Raw genomic sequence first — 23,337 nt, forward strand, 5'->3', positions numbered from 1 at the left:
ACAATATAAAATATTACAATCTCAAAGGAAGTGTTATAAATGGTAAAAAATCTAAATATATTTTATCAGACATTTTTATTTTTACCATTTGTTGTTGCTTTATGGAGTCATATTTTTTATATTCATTATAACTTCCTTTTCTCTTAACTGAACTAAGTAGCAAGTAATAGCTTATAATAGTTTTAAAAAAGTAGATGCTGGAAAAGTGGCACTAGATATAATACGCTTACATAAATACTGTATATGTTTAGTGTTTTCTTTTCCCTTTGAAGGCAATACTCCTAAAGGATCATGAAACCCCAAAAAATGATTTCATGATCCAGACTGAGCATGTACTTTTAAACAGCTTTCCAATTTACTTCTATTATCTAATTTGCTTTGTTCTCTTGCAATCCTTTTTTGTAATGCCTACCTTGATAGGCTCAGGGGCTGCAATGCACTATTAGGAGCCCAGTAGTGTACTGCTGCTTCTTCAATAAAAGATACCAACATAATGAAACTAATTTCATAATAGAATTATTGTTAAAAAAAGAAAAGTTCTTTAAAATGTATGCTCTATCCTAATCTTGAAAGAACATTTTTCAGTTTCATGTCCCTTTAATTCTGGTAATGTGGGTGTCAGGATTGGCTCGTTTGAGGAAGGTAGGAACAAAAAGACAAGGCTACAGCTAAATGTAGCTTTATAGACATTATTGTAGGAACTTGCACATATAAACACGGATAATTCAGGTATTCTTCAATTTTGAATAACAACTGAACAGATAAATCTAAAAGAAGTAGACAGTTGAAGTAGGTTGATGGAAGGAGAACAGGCTAATACCACTGGAGCAGGTGGATATGACATCAGCTGCAGGACATAAACAGCAGTGATTTATGGTAATAGCTCAAGATCTGGTAGTAGTCTCAACTAAATAAAGTCTGGAAGTTAACAGGTAGGTTATATCCCAGTTAGCAAGATTAGATAAGGACAAACAGCAGGACTGAGAATATTTGAAAGCATTTATAATACAATAACAGCAGGACAAGCGGGGCATAACATGATAGTACAGCCTAGAATGACAGTTGGCTACAATGGCAAGATAACACCTACAGATCTGTATTTACTGGTAATGGTTAACAGGGCTCATAGTGCAGTTATAAAGTATAGCAGGCAATGGTCGGTAGATACGACTTTCAAAGTAATGAGCAGCAGGTAAAGTATCCATGGTTGAAGAGCAGCAATGCACTACTGGAAGTAGCTGAACACCTCGGGTGAGCCAATGGCAAGAGGCATATATGTGCAGCGAACAATCAGCAGCTAGCTCCCAGTAGTGTATTGCTGCTCCTGAGCCTACGTAGGTATGATTTTCAACAATAGATACCAAGAGAATAAAGCAAATTTTATAATAGAAGTACATTGGAAAGTTGTTTAAAATGTCATGCTTTGAATGATGAATGTCTAACTTGCATGAGACCATCGATAAAACTGTAGGCTCCATGTCCACTACATCAACACATTGAGATAGTGTTTAACAGAAACATCTTTCAAACAAAAAAATTTCTATTAGCATTTGGCATCCATTTCTGTGCACGCTATTAGAATTTGTAGAGATATTAAGCTACTGCTCCTCCATGGTTTTTGTATTACCTCAGTCTCCAACAATAAAATGTATTCTAATGCTTTAGAAAATCGTATTAAAACCTTTTCTACAACATTCACAATTACATTTTATGGAAAAAAAAACTACAGTTGTTCTTAAGTGGGTCACCATCTGGAAGCAGCAGCTTTTAGCCCAATTGTTCCTTTCACAGAGGAGAACTTTCCAGAAGTAAAAAGGATGTTCCAGCACCAAAACACCAGGCTTTCCTCCTCTGAATGAAAATCATGGCAACCACAAACAATCATTTCATCCTTCTGTGGCCTCGTCAGTGAGGTGCAGTTATATCCCTCTATGCACATTTTACAGGGAGTACACCTCTGGTTTCTCCTTCCCACTAAGGGAGACTTTCCCCAGGGTCAAACAGCTATTCTGAGAGAGAGCCATGAAATATTAAGACATTTTTTAAGGTTAAAAGTTACCCATCTCTTTGCTTTATTTCTTCTGTAGATTCATCATATTCATGACCACTGTGAGTGAGGAGGAGCTTTCAATACATTATTATTACTGGATGGACTGAGACCATAAGTACAGCTTTAGCACTTATAATACACTGCTGTGGACATTGTTTCTTTTTATGATTCTGTTTAAGAATAGTAAGTAGCAGCATTGGTGCAACTTTTATGCTACCAATTGTTACAATATTTTCTATTACTTCCCCTATGGCTAAGCATGGCCGCACAGATGAACTGAAGTATTATAAAGTAGTCCCTTCTATGTTATGCCTTGCAATTGAAATCTTTACCTCTGATGGATAGTGGATGGACATTCCCACTGGAATGTAGAACACAGGCATCACAAGGATGACTGAGACTCCAGCACTAAAAGCTCTTGTCCTACCCACTACAAAAGCATTTACTGTTTCAAATGACAACCATATATGTGAGCCTGTGTGGCACTTCAATGTTGGAGTCTTTGGGTTTTTTGCACTGGCTCTTGATTCATCAATACCCAGATTTTTCTGATGAGGATGATTAAGTGAAAGCTGGTGTGGGCTACATAACTGATTACTGCAGAAACAGTATGAGCAACGTCTTGGTTTTGGTTTCCGTTTGACACTTATTAGATTTTGTGACAATTGCAAAAATGCAAACATCATTCCTATTGTTTTTTTAGACTAACTTAAAAGCTGCAACTGTTTTCTCAATCTCCTGATACACATTTTCTTAATTTCTGTGTTATGCAACAGTTTTTTTTACAACAATTTGCAGTTCTCCCTCTTAAGTTGATATATAAGGTGACATACTATTGCATGTAACTGAATGATGCAGTTAGTTTGCTTCTTTGAAATCATAGCCCATGATAACATAATACAGAATAGGTTAGGGATAACTGCTCATAATGTAAGAACTGGAATAGCACTTAATATAAGGACTTAGAAAAGTACTAGAAATGACATCTGTTCTCTGACTTTTTATAGAGCCATCTTTACAAAGAGGGCTATCTGTGATATATTCCGCTGTTACATTTACAACAGAAATACTTTGTGACTCATAAGGCTTTAGAATTCTAATGTGCAATAGCTGCTGACATATAGGGCATGCTGTTTGTTTCTACCAGCTATCATTCACTTTTATTAATAAGATTATACCTTCAGTCAGCCCTCTTTGCGAAAACATCATTTAAATGAAAACAGCTATGTACTATATCAGAACTAAGCTAAACTGTCTATAATTTACACTTTAACGCTACTAATTAATCTATTTAAATTGATAGAGGGAATTAGCATTTTGTTTTTGCTAGCTAATTTCCCATTCAGATCTTAACTATTAAAACAATCAAATATTTTCTTTGAAGGCTGCATATTTTTCTATTGAGAGCATCTCTTTCCTAGTGTTGATTTTCTCTGTTTTTGTTTTGAATAACGTTTTGTTGTTATGTTTCTTTAAGGTTTTGTAAGAAAAAGTTAAGAAACTTAAGTACATTTTTCAAGTTGGGAATCTTGTATAATCCTCTGTTCAATGTACTATGTGTAGATAGTGTTCCCATTCTCACAATGTTGTTGTAAAATGCACGATAATTTTCTTTCATATGATGAATGCAGATTTCGTATAAATGTCAACTGTCTGTATCTAGTGTAGAAAAGGTTATCAGTGTTTATTCTGCAATCACTTGCATAGAAAGTGAAGCTCCTTGGTTCTGAACCCTACATGGAAGCCTTTAATATTGATAAGATTATGTACCTGCTTGTGCTCAATATTATGTACCGGAATCATTTGTTTTCTCAATAGAAAAGATTGTATGCTCTATCTGAATCATGAAAGAAAACAAATGGTTTTCATGCCCCTTTAATAATACTAACTTATCTTCTTTATATATGATTTAAAAGCTACTTTTTAATTTGCAGGAAACTCGTTAAGCATTATGTAAAAGTAATGAATATTGCAATTTAATTGTAATATTATATGTTTCCTAATAATTATTTATTTAAAAAAAATCTTGTACTAAATTAGAGGTATATGAACATGCTTTTTAACATGACTACAAAAGTCGTCTCCCTCATTGCACTTCTACTGATCTCATTGCAACTTTATCAGCCTTTTATCAATTCTGAACAAGCCATTTTGTAATTTATATGACATAGAAAGCTTCTTTACTGCATTCCTAATTGCTTTACAACGACCAGGATTAAATTATATATCTTTTCCAGTTTAAGGTATTGATTTTGCTATTAAAGGAATTACTAAGCAGGGAGTGATTATGGGCTGGAGATACTTTAGTCCTGAAACATTGGTTTTGTTGTATTGGATTTATGTCCCAGTCAGGAACGCTTTTATATGTTGTTGTGTTGCTATATTCTGTGACATTATGCATCATTTTAAAAGGATGCATTGTCCCAAAATTCCTACTTAGGCTTCCCAAAATCCCCCACACAACAAACTATTGCTATTCATTTACTGTTAAAAGATATTAGGTTATCCTACTTAACTTCTCACTTTAAAGGGACAGGAAACCCCACTTTTTTCATGATTCTGATAGAAAATACAATTTTAAACAACTTTCCAATTTTCTTTTATGAGCAAATTTGCTTCATTATCTTGTTATCCTTTGCTGGAGGAACATCATTGCAGTACCTGAACAGATCTAGTTAGCCAAACGCAAGAGACAAATGTGTGCAGGCACCAATCAGCAGCTAGCTTCCACTAGTATAGAATATGTGTATATTATTTTTAAACAAAGGAAACCAAAAGAATGAAGCACATTTAAAAATATAAGTGAATATAAAGTGTCTTAAAATACCATGCCTTACTTGAATCATGAAAGTTTAATTTTGACTTTTCTATCCCTTTAATGATGTCCCTACTTTTACCCCAGAGTTAAACTTTTGCTCAAGTTATAGATAAGTGGTTTATAGTAAGAAAAAACCCAACATATATGATAATAAAAAAACATAGGAAATACAACTGTAAAAACGGTAGAGATTTTAGTGTTTTCATTATAAAAAATAAAGAAAAAAGTAATTTATACTTTTTTCTGGTCAATTCTAAAGCTAGCATTAGAAGATTAATCAACCAGGATTTAATAAGAGATAGATGAATACACAAAACAAGTGAGGACATTGAGCTCCACTGCCCCTGGAGCCTTTCGTTTAAACTGTATATGAAGCTGTGGAATGGTGGAGTAGTATAAGTTTAACCCATGAGAGTGCTTGCATGACACACAACAGATATGTACATACAGATGAATGCAAAAAAAAAATCACAAACACTTTGCATTCATTTGAAATTGAACGAATGCATGCATGACAAAAATGTAGTTGATTTGTTCATGAAGTTAAAACCATTACTTATGGGAAATTCATTTTTACAATATTTAATAGTGATGCAGCAATGTTTTTGTCAGCCAATAAGCATCTAATTTTCCCTTTTGATCTTGAAAATCGAGATCCTATTAAAAATACATTAAAAATGATTTTTTTTCTTTGTGGTGCTGGCTTGTAGCAGTAGATACTACTTTAACTTTATTTAAATTTAAGCTGCTGTTCAGCTGCTCATCTGCTGCTATGAAGACATTCCCCATAGGAAATAAGGGGTTAATGCATTTCTGTGACAAATGATTAATCCGAAACTAATTTTTGGTTTATGCATGTCTAAAACAAAAAAAGTCTTTCACCGCCAGACCACATACTTCTATCTTACTGTGAAGCAAAATATTATTTTTTAGAGAATTCACATAATTCAGACAAAAATTATCACTGGAAACAAAATGTATGCTTACCAGATAAATTATTTTCTTTAAGGATGATGAGAGTCCAAGCCATGACGTGTGGGATTTAATTCCAGCCACTAGTAGGAGGCATAGAACCCCAAAAACATCTCCCAGCACTACTCAATTTAACGTATAGCCGAGCAGAGAAAAGGATATGTCGCGATCGCTCAGCTGCTGATCGCTTCTGTCTGTCTCAGCGCGGTGCGCTTTCATTGGTTGCCTAGCAACCTTGTTCCTGTCGGCCCTTCTGATGACGTCAGGAGGCCTTCTTATTCCGGCGTCTCCTCTCATCGGTGCCTGTTTGTTTTACTCGTGGGCTTTGTGAGTACTAATTTATTCCTCTGATATTCTGAATCTGAGCCTGTTTATTCTGAACCCTGAACCCCTACCTGCCTGATAACACGTTGCTGGACACTGCTTACCTGACTACTCTATTGGTTAACCCCTACCTGCCTGATAACACGTTGCTGGACACTGCTTACCTGACTACTCTATTGGTTAACCCCTACCTGCCTGATAACACGTTGCTGGACACTGCTTACCTGACTACTCTATTGGTTAACCCCTACCTGCCTGATAACACGTTGCTGGACACTGCTTACCTGATTACTCTATTGGTTAACCCCTACCTGCCTGATAACACGTTGCTGGACACTGCTTACCTGACTACTCTATTGGTTAACCCCTACCTGCCTGATAACACGTTGCTGGACACTGCTTACCTGACTACGCTATTGGTTAACCCATACCTGCCTGATAACATGTTGCTGGACACTGCTTACCTGACTACTCTATTGGTTAACCCCTACCTGCCTGATAACACGTTGCTGGACACTGCTTTCCTGACTGCTCAATTGGTTAACCCTTACTTGCCTGATTACACGTTACTGGATATTGCTTGCCTGACTATTCTATTGGTTAACCCTTACCTGCCTGATTACACGTTGCTGGACAATGCTTGCCTGATTACTCTATTGATTTACCCTTTCTACACGAAGTTTCTTCTCCTGACCCTGCTGTGTCATCTTCCAGTCTATTCCTGTGAGTATATATTATACTACAGCTGTCGCAGGGTCAGGTCCTGGTATATACTCACTGTGCTAGGGTGTTATTAACCTCATTCTATCCTGACATTACAAACAGGCCATATAATGGACCCTGGTGAGTTATCCAGAGCTGTAGCGCTACAGGGACAGCTTCTTGGAACCCATTCTGCACACCTGCAATCCCTGGATTCTAAATTGGATCAAATAACTGCTCTTTTGCATAATCTTTCTCCTCCTTCTCAAGTCTCGGCAACACCTGTTGTTCCTGTGGCCAGCTCTAATCCTGCATTTAATCCGCCACAACCTGCAGAACAATTTATTCCTAGAATTCCACTACCGGATAAATATGACGGCAACCCTGAAGACTGTCGGGGATTTCTTAATCAGTGCCGCCTTCACTTCAGAAATAATCCTCAGATGTTTGGTTCCTCTTCCTCCAAGATCACCTTTTTAATTTCTCTTATGAAGGGTAAAGCCCTAGCTTGGGTTTCTCCACTGTTGGAAAAGGATGATCCTTTGCTCCAGGATATTGACTCTTTTGTATCTATATTTTCTTCTGTGTTTGATAAACCTGGTAGATCAGCGGCGGCTGAAGCAGGACTTTTAGATTTAAGACAAGGATCTCTTTCTGTAGCACAATACGCTATAGAATTCCGGACTTTAGCTGCTGAAACTATGTGGAATCATGGGGCACTGCGTGCAGCATTTCGTAAAGTTGTTTGTGATCGTTTGAAAGATGAATTGGTTTATAGGGATCTTCCCGATTCTCTAGAAGATCTTATCAACCTATGTATCAAGCTTGATGCTCGTTACTCTGAGCGTCTCCATGAACGTGACCGTAACAGAAGATCCTTTATCAGATCTTCCTTTCGTCCTATGCCTCATTCTCCAAAACCTCCTACTCCAAATACTTCTATCTCTGAGTCAAGTGAACCCATGGAGGTTGGTGCTATTAAATTATCCGAAGCTGAACGTCTCAGAAGGCGTAATCTGGGACTATGTCTTTACTGCGGTATTAAGGGGCATTTATTAAAAGATTGTCCAACTCGTCCAGTAAAAGCCAGGGCTTAACTCCAGGAAGAGGGGCTGAGTTAAGCCGAAGTTCCTTTCCTTCCCTCAATCCCAAGCTGTTTGTTCTGGTTACTATCCGCTTTGGCAACACCAAATTTCAGGCTCAAGCACTCATTGACTCTGGAGCTGCAGGAATGTTTATGGATTCAGAGTTTGTCAATGCTTTTCGTATTCCTTTGCTTTCCAAGAGCCAAATAATTAAAGTCACTACTGTCAGTGGTCAACCTTTAGGTTCTGGTTTCATTCGATATTCTACCATTCCTCTTCTCATGTCTGTGGGAGTACTTCATTCCGAACCATTTGCTTTGACATCATCTCTTCCCCACAGTTTCCCCTCATTTTGGGACTTCCGTGGCTTCAACTACATGATCCAGTTTTTTCCTGGTCCAAAGGAGAGCTTGTTGCTTGGGGATCTTCTTGTTTCACACAGTGTTTACGGAATGCTCCCAAAACCTCTAGTACTGTTGTGGCAGTTTTGGACGTTCCTGATTCTTTGCCTGAACAATATCATTCTTTTTGTGATGTCTTTTCCAAAAAAGATGCTGAAGTATTACCTCCTCACCGGACCTTTGATTGTCCCATTGACTTATTACCAGGAGCACCTCTACCTAAGGGTAAAACTTACCCACTTTCTCGTCAAGAAAATGTTTCACTTGAGGAATATATCAAGAATAATTTGGCCCGAGGTTTTATCCGCCCTTCTTCTTCTCCAGTAGGGGCAGGTTTCTTCTTTGTGGAAAAGAAAGATGGAGGTCTTCGTCCTTGCATTGATTATCGAGCTCTTAATCAAATTACAATCAAGAATTGTTATCCACTCCCTCTCATTCCCAAATTATTTGATCGTCTCCAGGGTGCTTCCATCTTTACCAAATTGGATCTTCGTGGGGCATATAATTTGGTCAGAATTCGTAAAGGGGACGAGTGGAAAACTGCCTTCAACACTAGGTTTGGACACTACGAATATTTAGTTATGCCTTTTGGGTTATGCAATGTCCCTGCAGTTTTCCAACATTTCGTTAATTAAATTTTCAGAGACTACCTTAATCAATTTGTTATCATCTATCTTGATGATATTCTGATTTATTCCCGGACTGTACAGGATCACATTCATCATGTTACATTAGTACTCCAGAGATTACGTGAAAATTCTCTTTTTGCCAAGCTTGAAAAGTGTTCTTTTCATCAAGAATCTATTCCTTTCTTGGGTTACATTATTTCTCCGTCTGGATTCAAGATGGATTCTGACAAACTGTCGGCTATCCTAGACTGGCCTAGACCTACTTCCTTAAAATCTCTTCAAAGATTCCTGGGGTTTGCCAATTATTATCGTAAGTTCATAAAGGATTTTGCTAACATCTCGGCACCCCTTACTGCTCTTACTAAAAAGGGTCAGGATTGCAAGCATTGGTCTGATCTAGCCTTACAGGCATTTGAATCTCTAAAGTCTGCATTTACTTCGGCTCCCATTCTTTGTCATCCTGTTCCAACTCTTCAATTCATTCTTGAAGTGGATGCTTCTCTGATTGCTGCTGGGGCAGTACTATCTCAGCGAAATCCTGTTTCTAGCAAGATTCTTCCTGTAGGATTTTTCTCCAAGAAGTTCAATACTTCCGAACTGAATTATGACGTTGGAAACAAAGAACTGTTAGCTATTAAAATGGCTTTGGAAGAATGGAGACATCTGCTTGAAGGCACTGTTCAACCATTTCTTATTCTCACAGACCATAAAAATCTTCTGTATCTTCATACTGCCAAACGCCTCAACTCAAGTCAAGCCCGATGGGCTCCGTTCTTCTCCAGATTAAATTTTGTCCTCTCTTATATTCCTGGCTCTAAGAATACGAAAGCAGACGCTTTATCTAGACAATTTCTGGCTTCTGATTCTCCATTTCTGGATTCTGAACCCATTATTCGCCCTGCTAAAGTTCTGGCTCAGTTATCTACGTTTCCTTTACAAGCGTTACAGTCTGCTCAAGCTTCTGTTCCTTCATCTTATGACATACCTCCTGGGATCTTATTTGTACCTACTGAATTCCTCCTAAAACTTCTTCGTTGGGCTCATGATAATGTTCTGTCTGGACATCCAGGAGTACGTAATACTTTGTGGAGACTCAAACAACATGTCTGGTGGCCTTCCATGGGCAAAGATGTCAAAGATTATGTTGCAGCTTGTAATTCCTGTACCTCAAATAAACAATCTTCATCATTACCTCTTGGTCTCTTACAACCTCTGCCTGTTCCGTACTATCCCTGGTCTCATGTTTCCATGGACTTCATTACAGATCTTCCTAATTCTGCCGGAAACAAGACCATATGGGTGGTTGTAGACAGGTTTTCCAAAGCAGCTCATTTTGTTCCATTAACTGGATTACCATCGGCCCAGAAACTCGCTGAATTGTTTATTCTCCATATCACCAGATTACATGGTTTTCCTTTGGACATCGTTTCTGATCGAGGAGTTCAATTTGTCTAAAGATTTTGGAAATCTCTGTGCAAACAGTTTGGAGTTACCATATCTCTTTCTACTGCGCATCATCCTCAGTCCAACGGGCAAACTGAGCGGGTAAATCAATCTCTAGAGTCCTATCTCAGGCACTATGTTAATCATCAACACTCCAATTGGTCTCAACTTCTTCCTTTAGCAGAACTTGCTTACAATTCCCGCTTCAACTCTTCTTTACAGACTTCTCCTTTCAAGGCAGCCTATGGATTCGAACCTAGAACTTTTCCTATGTCTTCGGGAGGTTCTGGAGTTCCTGGAGCAGATCGTACAGTGAGAAGTCTTTGTAAACACTGGAAGAAGATTCGGGAAATCCTTCTTCTCTCTACTCAAAAGTATAAACGATTTGCTGATCGCAGACGCCGGAAGGCGCCCTCTTTTCGGACTGGAGACAAGGTTTGGATTTCCACCAGATTCATCCGACTCAAACAACCCTGTGTTAAATTGGGTCCCAAATACATCGGACCATTCAGGATTGTTTCCAAGGTATGTTCTACTGCCTACAGGGTGGCTTTACCAGACAACTTGAAGATTCACCCTGTCTTTCACGTATCTCTTCTTAAACCAGCAGTCTCTAACCGGTTTTCCACCAAATGTAGAGTTCCCTCTCCGTTCCTTGTGGATGGTACTTCAGAATTTGAGATCAGTCAAATTCTTGATTCCAGATTAAGGGGTAACCGTCTGTACTATTTGGTCCATTGGAAGGGATATCCCATCACTGAACGTTCTTGGGAACCTGCTTCTCATGTCCGTGCCTCTGCTTTGATCAAACGGTTCCACACCCTGAATCCTTCGAAACCTGTTCGTGTTCCCCGGAGGGGTCCTTGAGGTGGGGGCACTGTCGCGATCGCTCAGCTGCTGATCGCTTCTGTCTGTCTCAGCGCGGTGCGCTTTCATTGGTTGCCTAGCAACCTTGTTCCTGTCGGCCCTTCCGATGACGTCAGGAGGCCTTCTTATTCCGGCGTCTCCTCTCATCGGTGCCTGTTTGTTTTACTCGTGGGCTTTGTGAGTACTAATTTATTCCTCTGATATTCTGAATCTGAGCCTGTTTATTCTGAACCCTGAACCCCTACCTGCCTGATAACACGTTGCTGGACACTGCTTACCTGACTACTCTATTGGTTAACCCCTACCTGCCTGATAACACGTTGCTGGACACTGCTTACCTGACTACTCTATTGGTTAACCCCTACCTGCCTGATAACACGTTGCTGGACACTGCTTACCTGACTACTCTATTGGTTAACCCCTACCTGCCTGATAACACGTTGCTGGACACTGCTTACCTGATTACTCTATTGGTTAACCCCTACCTGCCTGATAACACGTTGCTGGACAATGCTTACCTGACTACTCTATTGGTTAACCCCTACCTGCCTGATAACACGTTGCTGGACACTGCTTACCTGACTACGCTATTGGTTAACCCATTCCTGCCTGATAACACGTTGCTGGACACTGCTTACCTGACTACTCTATTGGTTAACCCCTACCTGCCTGATAACACATTGCTGGACACTGCTTACCTGACTGCTCAATTGGTTAACCCTTACTTGCCTGATTACACGTTACTGGATATTGCTTGCCTGACTATTCTATTGGTTAACCCTTACCTGCCTGATTACACGTTGCTGGACAATGCTTGCCTGATTACTCTATTGATTAACCCTTTCTACACGAAGTTTCTTCTCCTGACCCTGCTGTGTCATCTTCCAGTCTATTCCTGTGAGTATATATTATACTACAGCTGTCGCAGGGTCAGGTCCTGGTATATACTCACTGTGCTAGGGTGTTATTAACCTCATTCTAGCATTTGGGTCTAACTCTGGACTTTACCTATCCTGACAGGATACAGATAAGAAGGAAAGACAAAATCAGGTTTTAAAGAGGTGAAAATAAAACTGCGGCCAAAAGCAAAATAAATAGGACGGGGCTTGTGGACTTGTGGAATAATTTAATAGGTAGGTGTGACGACCAGGGTTATCCAACCCTGCGCCAGTCACTTGTTTGGCACAGAAAGAGTTATCAGACCCCTTCTACTGTCACTAATATGTCACAATCTAGCCACGCCAGGCAAGCTTGTGATTTAGTTCAGTGGGTGCAAGGGTTAACAACACTCTTTAGTCTGTACTAGACATAAAAGAAATGCCCAAAACTCCCCTATAATGCCACCCACACTAAACTAACTATAATATCTAGCTGCCACCACTTAAGATTATATGATATGGGAAATCTTAAGGAAACACCAGATTTACACATTAACTCTCGGAATACAATTTAGCAGAAAATAACCTAAAATATACAGTTCTAATACTCCAGTCTCTTTCAGTAACGTGGTTCAAATATATATATATAAGGGCCAAAGTTTAATAAAGGAATTATTTATTATGCCAAAAATTATTATGCACAATGCATTATTAATAAAAAGTTGTTACAAATAAAATTACACAAAAGCAAACAGTTTTTCAAAATAAAAAGAAGAAAATAGAAACCTCATACTGTACTAGTGTTTGGAATCTGTGTGCCAGGGAGATGGCATGAAGCAATGGGTCCTTACTCTGTAGAACAGCTTCCCTTGTAAGAATGACAATTTAACATGTTAAAACACAAAACTTTATACAATTTTCAGGAGATCAGGTTGCTTGCCCAACTTTGCAGGGGCTGAGAAGCCCCTTATCTTTTACGACCGGCAATAAACTCTAACGGCTAGATTACGAGTCTTGTGTTAACCTTAAAAAGCAGCATTGAGAGGTCCCATCGCTGCTTTTTAATGCCCGCTGGTATTACGAGGCTCACCGCTCACTTTTTTGGTCAAACTCGAAGATACCGCAAATCCACTTACGTCAATTGCGAATCCTATATTTTCAATGGGACTTGCATAATGCCGGTATTCCGAGTCTTCCAAAAAGTGAGCGGTACAGCCTCTCCTGTCAAGACTGATACCGCATTTAAAAGTCAGTAGGTAAGAGTTTTATGGGCTAACGCCGTAGCATAAAACTCTTAACTAAAGTGCTAAAAAGTACACTAACACCCATAAACTACCTATTAACCATTAAACCGAGCCCCCCCCACCTCGCAAACACTAAAATACATTTTTAACCCCTAATCTGCCGAACCGGACATTGCCGCCACTATAATAAATATATTAACCCCTAAACCGCTGCACTCCCGCATCGCAATCCCTAGTTAAATATTATTAACCCCTAATCTGCCGTCCCTAACATCGCCGACACCTACCTAGATTTATTAACCCCTAATCTCCTGCCCCCAACGTCGCCGCCACTATAGTAAAGTGATTAACCCTTAAATCTAAGTCTAACCTAAACCCTAACAACCCCCTAACTTAAATAAATCTAAATAAAATTACTATCATTCACTAAATTATTCATATTTAAAACTAAATACTTACCTATAAAATAAACCCTAAGCTAGCTACAATATAACTAATAGTTACATTGTAGCTAGCTTAGGGTTTATTTTTATTTTTGCAGGCAAGTTTGTATTTATTTTAACTAGGTAGAATAGTTATTAAATAGTTATTACCTATTTAATAGCTACCTAGTTAAAATAAAGACACATTTACCTATAAAATAAAACCTAACCTAAGTTACAATTACATTGTAGCTAGTTTAGGATTTATTTTTATTTTACAGGTAACTTTGTATTTATTTTAACTAGGTAGCTATTAAATAGTTAATAACTATTTAATAACTATTCTACCTAGTTAAAATAAATACAAAGTTGCCTGTAAAATAAAAATAAATCCTAAGATAGCTACAATGTAACTATTAGTTATATTGTAGCTAGCTTAGGGTTTGTTTTATAGGTAAGTATTTAATTTTAAATAAGAATAATTTAGTTAATTGTAGTAATTTTATTTAGATTTATTTAAATTATATTTAAATTAGGGGGTGTTAGGGTTAGACTTAGATTTAGAGGTTAATAATTTTATTATAGTGGCGGCGACGTTGGGGGCGGCAGATTAGGGGTTAATAAATGTAGTTAGGTTGCGGCGACATTGGGGGTGGCAGATTAGGGGTTAATAAATATAATGTAGGTGTCGGCGATGTTGGGGGCAGCAGATTAGGGGTTAATACATATAATGTAGGTGGCGGCGGTGTCCGGAGCGGAAGATTAGGAGTTAATAATATAATGCAGGTGTCAGCGATGTCGGGGGCTGCAGATTAGGGGTTAATAAGTGTAAGATTAGGGGTGTTTAGACTCTGGGTTCATGTTAGGGTGTTAGGTGTAGACATAAATGTATTTTCCCCATAGGAATCAATGGGGCTGCGTTAGGAGTTTACACTGCTTTTTTGCAGGTGTTAAGTTTTTTTCAGCCGGCTCTGCCCCATTGATTCCTATGGGGAAATCGTGCACAAGCACGTTTTGCCAGCTCACCGCTACCGTAAGCAGCGCTGGTATTGAGGTGAGATGTGGAGCAAAATTTTGCTCTCCGCTCACTTTTCTGCGGCTAACACCGGGTTTGTAAAAACTCGTAAAACCAGCGTTGTCTGTAGGTGAACGGTGAGGGAAAACTGATTGTTAGCACCGCACATCATTACCAACAAAACTCATAATCTTGACGCAAGTCTTTGCCTGAAATTATAAAACACATTATAATTTCTGCTAGATACATCCATCTTCATATAGACAAAAAGGCAATCTCTTATTTACATTGTGAGAATCAATTTGATACCAAATATGAAATGGTTGCCATATTTCCCTTCATTTCTGTCATAACATGTTTTAAACACATATCTGCATTGTACCCATGTCCCTTTATTGACCTTATCAGTTTCTGTGAAGAGGCACTGTTTTGTAGCATGCCCTCTGCTGACAGTTTGAGCCATAAAGGCCTCTTCTGTGTATACTACGAAGTATTTATGAGGGTCCTGGCACTTCAAGGGGAACACAAACATAAACACAGGACACATTTCCTCTTAAAAACTAAATTATTCTTTTTTTAGCTCACAGGCTAAAGAGAATTAACCCCTTGGCAGCTAAATCATGAGATATTTGTGACAGTAGGCATACATTTTGTTTTCTTTCATAAGAGTCCATAAAGCCTTGGCATGTAGGTACCCAAGCTGTGAGTCGACTAAAAGAAGACAAAACATCAAAAGTATAACATTTTGAAAAAAAGAATGAGGAGAGGACCATGTTTCAGCCTTGCCCATCTGTTCCAATGAATCGTCATTCTTGAAAGCCCATTAAGCTGCAAATTATCTAGAGGAAAGAGCTGTGGCACACTTTCCTGTCACCAAGTAAGATGTTTTTGAGTCAAGAAGCTAAAGCCACCGCAGTAGCCTTCTGACACTAACAGAACAATAATTATGAAGCAAAAACAAAATACTTAGGAGCTTGAAGATGAAAAGTAAATGCACTAACATCATCAAGGTTAAGGAGCAGCCTCTTGAAAAAGAAAAATATGAACACAACGAAGACAACAATTTTATGGATTTCATTTTCTGAAGAAACAACCTTTGGGAGAAATTCATATTTGGTACGAGAACAGCCTTGTCCCTGTGAAAAACAAGAAAAATTAGTCACAAAATAAGGCAGATAATTCAGAAACTCTTCTAGCTGAAAATGGCAAGAAGGAAAATAACTTTCCAGGACAGGAGATTAATATCAATGCTGTGCATAGGCTCAAAAGAAGGACCATGGAGAACTGAGATGAATAGATTTAAACTACATTGGGGAAAAATAGGTCTGACAAATTAACTGATTCTCGCTAAAGCCGAACAAAGGATTGAACATCAGGAAAACTGGCTAAATTCTTGAGGAAAAAAGAACTGATAAAGCCATAATTTGGTACTTCAAGGAACTAGCAGAAAATTCCTTGAAACTGCAAAATCCTAGGAATTCAAAAGAAATGCCAGGAAAAACCTCTGGAAGAACACCACTCAAAGAATACTTCCAAATCTCAAGGAAATCATTTAGGTTACCTCCTAGCCTGCAAGAAAGAGTCAATTACAGAATTTGAATTAGGCAGTCAACCGCCACACCGTCAAATTTAGAGATTTGAAATCTGGATGGAAAAGAGGACCTTGGAATAATAAATCTTGCCTCTGAGGAAGAAAAAGGTGGAGAACTGGACATCTGAATCAAGCCTGCATTCCAGGTTCTGCGGGGCCAAGCTGAATCTATTAGAATGACCAATGCAGACTCCTGTTTAATTCAAGCAATTATACTTGGAAGAAGAGCAATTGAATAAAAAACAGGTAGACCAAGTGACATTACATGGATACACTATGGCATATATAATTTGTGCCTTTGGATCCCTGGATCGGGCGCAATACACTCGTAGCTTGTGATTCAAAATAGAAGCCATCAGGTTTAGCTCATGCAGACTCTACTTGCAGCTAGCTGATCGAAGATCCTCTGATGGACAGACAACACCCCGGGTAAACAGACTGATGGCTGAGATAGTCAGCTTACCAATTCTTGACTCTTAGAATGAAAATTGCTGCTAGGATACATTGATTCTCTTCTGTCCAAACTAGAATCTGTGATACTACCTGCATAGCCAAAAGACTGCGAGTTCCTCCTTGATGATTTATGTATTCTACATTCGTTACATTGTTTGAAAGCAAATTTTAGGGAACCGATAATGATCCCTGTGAATGGGGATATGAAGATATGCATCTTTCAGGTCTAAATTGGACATATATTGACCCTGATGTTTCGATTTGAAGTTAGGTACCCACAGGAATTTGTTTGATTTAAAATCCTGAAAGGGTCTGAAATTCCTTTATTTCTTGTTCTACTTAGTCTTGTCCTAAAATGCTCCTTTATTCCAAGCAGGCTTAGAGAATTCAGTCTTCTGAGAGGAGGAAGACTTCTGATTTCTTGAATAGCAAAAGGAGCTGGTTTATTTATTTACTATTTATTTTAAATTTCTTATCCTTAGGAAGAAATGCTCCTTTATCACCTGTAACAGATGAGAGTATAGATTCCAAACCAGATCCAAAAGAATCTTCCCTTGGAAGGAAAGAGACATAAATCTGTTCTTGGACAACATGTCAGCAGACCAAGACTTTAGCCATAAGGCCTTTCGTGTTAGAACTGTAACAGATATATTCTTGACATTAGTCTTGATGATGTCTATGACTGCATCGCAAATGAAAGCATTAGGTATGTTAAGAGCCTTAATGCAATCTTGAAGATCTTCTCCAAAATAGAAAAAAAACTGAATATACATGCACCTATAAGCATATACTTATGCCTATAAAAAACACTGTGTGCACTGATGCACGTCATTAGTGCTGCTCTGACAATACCGAACCTGCATAGCACATTGTTGTTCCAAAAAGGTTAGCCATGACTAGTCTAAACATTATTTGCTTATACTTATGGATAAATTAATACTTTACATACAATTGTATATGCAATTAGCATGTTCTGTGTATACAGAGTGTTCATACACATACACTATGCAAATGAATACAGAGTGTACACTGTTGTACATGAAGCTATCCATAATTAGTACATATAGAATGACATAAAATGCCTTATTGTACATGAAATAATCTTCTTACCCACGCACGTGTATTGAAATACACTATTATAAAGGACTATCTGCATAAATACCCCTAAGACATACACAGTGACACTGAGCTGTGCAGGGGGTAACCGATTTGTCAACTAGTCACATATATAATGTATACGAAATATCAGAAGATCTGAGGCTAAGAATTGACAGACTGGCAAGCACTTATTAGATGAAGGAATAACATTCTAAAAAAAACAACAACATCCAATATGGATGAAATACATCATATGAGAAAACATAACGTGTAACATGACAGACAAGATGGGCAGAAAATAAACTGCCACTGCCTTGAGTAGACACACAACATTCCATTTAAAATGTATTACACCTCCTAATGGTCAAAATGTAGTCACGGAGACATGAGTACATAAGTGTTATCTATATAACATAGAAAAAACAATGATGTCATGCATTTAGTAATGCAGCTAATACATAAATAACTGAGAAAGGTTACTGAGGGGAAAGAGATTTGTTTCCATGAACAGGAAAACAAATTTAAACACACACAAAATACTGACACTCTTAAGGAAAAGCAAAATGCAAATATGTGTACTAGCTATGTTCTCAGCTATAATGTAGCTAATTAACAAAGTAAATATAGTAGCATAAATTAAATACTAAGCATATTCGCCTGAATAATAGGGAACTTACCCCTTCTGACAACCCTTCTAGATAGAGCCGAGAACAGCGATTGCAGGCAATGGCTGCTGATTCTAGAAAGAAACGCATGTCATGTTAAAGTGGGAAAAATCATAAATTATGCTTACCTGATAATTTCATTTCCATCGAGGGGAGGAGAGTCCACGGCTTCATTCATTACTATTGGGCATTAAGTACCTGGCCACCAGGAGGAGGCAAAGACACCCCAGCCAAAGGCTTAAAATACCTCCCCCACTTCCCTCATCCCCCTGTCATTCTGCCGAGGGAACCAGGAACAATAGGAGAAATAACAGGGTATTAAAGGTGCTAGAAGATGACTAAATTTAGGGCCACCTAATGGAGATACGGACGGGAGACGTGGACTCTCCTCTTCTCGATGGAAATGAAATTATTAGGTAAGCATAATTTTCAATCTAAAGGGGAGGAGAGTCCACGGCTTCATTCATTACTATTGGGAACATATACCCAAGCTCTAGAGGACACTGAATGAAACTGGGAGGGTAAAAGGCGGACCCTAATCTGAGGACACCACAGCCTGCAAAACCTTTCTCCCAAAAACAGCTTCCGCAGAAGCAAAAATGTCACGTTTGTAAAACTTTGTAAAAGTGTGTAAGGAGGACCAGGTAGCCGCCTTACAAATTTGCTCCATAGAGGCCTCATTCTTGAAGGCCCAAGACGAAGCCACAGCTCTAGTTAAATGAGAATAGAGATAATCTGCCCCCTACGTGATCCGGAGACGGGTCGGGGGCCGCCCCTTCATGCCGATTTCGTAACGGCGGGCTTCTTGCTCTGCTTGCTCCAAGATCCCTTGGACTGGTCTGCTTTTGTGGCGGGTTGCTGGCGCTGGGCCTTGTCCGCACGAAAGGGACGAAAAGTAGACCATTTAGGCTTAGCCTTCTTATCTTGCGGTAGGAAAGCTCCCTTGCCTCCCGTAACCATGGATATAATCAAAACCAATCGAACAGGATCTTTCCTTGAAAAGGCAGGGACAACAGCCTCGCCTTAGAGGTCACGTCCGCAGACCAAGATTTTAGCCACAGAGCCTTGCATGCTAAAACAGAAAAACCTGACACCTTAGCATTCAGGCGAATAATTGGCATATTGGCATCACAGATGAAAGAATTGGCAATCTTTAGCGCCTTAATCTTATCCTGTATCTCGTTGATGGATGTCTCCCACTCGACCATTTCACACAGGGAGTCACACCAATATGTCGCAGCTTTGTGACCTCTGCAACAACCGCTGCTGGCTAAAAAACAAACCCTGTGTGCTGAAACATCTTTCTCAACATGTTTTCCAACTTTTTATCCATGGGCTCTTTAAATGACGAACTATCCTTGAGAGGAATAGTCGTCTGCTTTGTGAGCGTAAAGATAGCCCCATCCACCTTAGGGATGGTCCTCCACAGCTCAAGCTGAGAGTCCGGAATGGGAAACAGTCTTTTAAAGGAAGAAGAAGGGGAAAAGGAAGAACCTAATCACTCCCATTCGTTCTTAATGATATTAGCCATCTTAACGGGAAACAGGAAAGACTGAGGTACTACCCTGTCCTTGTATACCTTGTCAAGCTTAGGAATCGCAGGTTCCTCCGGTATCTTAGGTTCCGGAACCTCCAGAGTAGCAAGCACCTGCCATAGCAGAAAACGCAAATTCTCCATCCTAAACCTATAACCAGGCTCCTTTGCCGCCGGAGGTTTAGATGACACGGGCTCCGACCCAGAAGGGGCCTCCTCCGAAGAGTCGGAGTGGGCCTCGTCCTCGGATAGAGCCTCTGGATCTTCCATCGGCAAGGACAAACCGATATGATAAACCCTACGCTTGGGCTTAGCAGAACGTGGTAAGGCATGGATCACTTTTTAAACCGGCAATTCCAGTTGGTCCACAAAGTCTGACGGCCAACGAATCTCTCCAGAAGGCGTAACGGTTGGACCCCAGGGCACTGCATGTGTAATCAGAGATGAATGTAGGGAACGCACCTCCCGGGATGAAGAACCCTCAGAGGTGGACGGCTCAGTCGTACTAGACATCCGTTTACATTTAGATGTTGTAACTTTATAAAGGCATGTGGAACATAGTTGAGCAGGCTGATCTACCAGAACCTCCTCACAAACACAGGAATGAGACTTTATTAAAGGAGAGCCTTCCAATGCGTCAGAGTCCTCCATCGATTGCGCGTTTGGGTAGACTAACTTTATTTATTAAAAAGGCACCTTTATACCACCAATGGGCGGGGCACTCACCACCTCCTAGGACCTGGACTACAGAAACCGCTACAGGAAGGATAGATAGCCACACCCAGTCACATGGAATGCCTGGCAGGACCGCCTCTGCACTATGGAAAAACACGCCAAAAAATGGCCGCGCTAAGCTTCCGCAAGCAACCTGAAAGTTCCACACATTGCCAGAGCCTCATCTCGCACATAACGCAGCAATGACACAATAAACAATATCATGTATAACCCCCCCCCCGTTCAATAATCCCCTTTCCAGGAATATTAACCCTTGATTCTGTAAAGATAAAAAGGCGCCACACTGTGACCCTGTCTTCTATGTTATCATTAATAATAAAAAATTAAATGATCTTACTAGAATCTACGCCGTGGAACAGGAACACAGCCCTTCAAGTGTGACAGGTTAGTAGCCTTGCTCCTGACATGGACTTGAGTGAAGAAAGCAGGCAGCGAAACTAGTCAACGCTGATTGCTTATGGAGCTGTTAATATGAGTCAGGATGGTTTCGAAGAAAGACTCTCCCTGCACTCTAACTTTCGCTCAGGCTTTCACTGAGAGGCTGACAGGACTACTTAAAACTCCAGTCCCACTGCGAAGAGTACTACCCTCCATAAGAGACTACTCCGAAACTCCGGCACTCCTTTGCCATCCTCCTGTGATGAAAGGCAAAGAATGACTGGGGGATGAGGGAAGTGGGGGAGGTATTTAAGCCTTTGGCTGGGGTGTCTTTGCCTCCTCCTGGTGGCCAGGTTCTTAATTCCCAATAGTAATTAATGAAGCCGTGGACTCTCCTCCCCTTTAGATGGAAATAACCCTCACTCTTTTATACCTATACACGCTTCCAGAAAAAATAAAAACACAGGGTGCAAGATTACAAGTTGTACGGTAAATCAGTTGCGAAAACACAGTGCGCGTTATCGCTTTTTCGCATTTGGGGTTGCACAGTTATTAAAAATTGCAAAATAACTTATTTTGCACTCACTTTAAGAAGCATAATCTAAACAGCCAAATTGTGTGCGTGTTCATGTATTCCCATAAAAGTCAATGAAGACAAATAGAAAAAAAAACCACACAAAAACCCTATGTTGTGCAAAGCCCTTTACGTATCCTCCTTAAAAAGTGTACATGAAAATACGAATATTTCATATTGCGAAAATGTTTTCGTAACAGAATATGTTCGTTATTTATAAATAAATATTTCTCTCTCTACATATATATATATATGTGAGCCTATGCAGGTACAAAGTAAGTATGCTTGGTTTCTGGAACAAGGTGAGCATACGCAGGTACAAAGTAAGTATGCTTGGTCTCTGGAATAAGGTGAGCATTCGCAGGTACGTATGCTTTGGCTTTCAGGAACCAGGAACAAGGTAGGTAAGGCAATAACTTAGCCCAGAGTGATGGGCCGAGTGAGCTTTAATACCACACCTGATTCCTCCAGGTGGGAATTCTGGTAATTAGATATGGCCCTTTTAAATCTTGTCAGTCAGCGGCCGTGTGTACCTGGAGAAATTTACAGCAGCAGTTGTAGGAGGTGGGCCTCGGCGTCCCTCCACATGGGACGCCAAGACTGAAGCAATCATTCTCTGAGTTTGCCAAGACAGGGAAGCCGGACTGCGAGCGGAGCTCCTTTGGGTAAAGTACCTGACAGTGCCGCCTCCATAGGCATAACCTCTGGCAACAACTGAAAACTGGATGCTTGGGATGCTTCTTTTTAAAGTCTCTGATACGTGCAGTAGCATGCACTTCAGATGGCGATACCTAAATTCTCTCATCAGGACCATATCTCTTCTAATGGATGAAGTATTCTAGTTTCCCTATGCAAAGCCTAGCATTTAGAATTTCTTCAACTCCATATTCTTCTGACCCATCCACCAAGACAGGCACTGGAGTATGCGGTTTATGAGATGAAATTTAACTTTGGAAAGGTGAGCCAGGTAACATAGTTGGATGATACCCATAGGTACACAGAAGACATGGATGTAGATGTATGAATTTGATTATTATAAGCAAATTCAGCCAAAGCAAAGTACTGAGCACAGTAATCTTGTAAATTGGTAGTATATCATCTGAGGTAACTGCATTTACTTGCTGTGTTAAAGTTTCGAATAATCCTGCAAGTTCCATCTTCTGGCTGATTTATTCTGTTAGGAGGTTAGGGTGTGTGTGAACAATAAGCAAAGGACAGTTGGTAGTTAAAATTGAAGATCACAGAAACAGCAAGTTTGAACATGGGCCCAATGCAGAATACGAACGTTTCGGTAATTATTACATGGCCATTTTAAATCTCGGCAGCGTGCAGCCATGCGCGCCTAGGGGAAGTTAAATCAGCATTTGTAGGATTTGCATCTGACTGAAGCAATTCCTCTCAGTATTCGCTGAACCCGGGGAGCCAGACCGTGAGCGGAGCTACCTAGGGTAAGTACCTG

General features: G+C 39.7%; 1 protein-coding gene across 1 annotated transcript in view; it reads right to left on the reverse strand.

Annotated features, from left to right (window-relative positions):
- CFAP54 (cilia and flagella associated protein 54) overlaps nt 1–23,337 on the reverse strand; it is a 901,430-nt gene that overhangs the window by 524,318 nt on the left and 353,775 nt on the right. The gene's annotated exons all lie outside the window — the stretch shown is intronic.

Source organism: Bombina bombina, chromosome 6, assembly GCF_027579735.1.
Source record: "Bombina bombina isolate aBomBom1 chromosome 6, aBomBom1.pri, whole genome shotgun sequence".
In the NCBI taxonomy this organism is placed as follows: domain Eukaryota; kingdom Metazoa; phylum Chordata; class Amphibia; order Anura; family Bombinatoridae; genus Bombina; species Bombina bombina.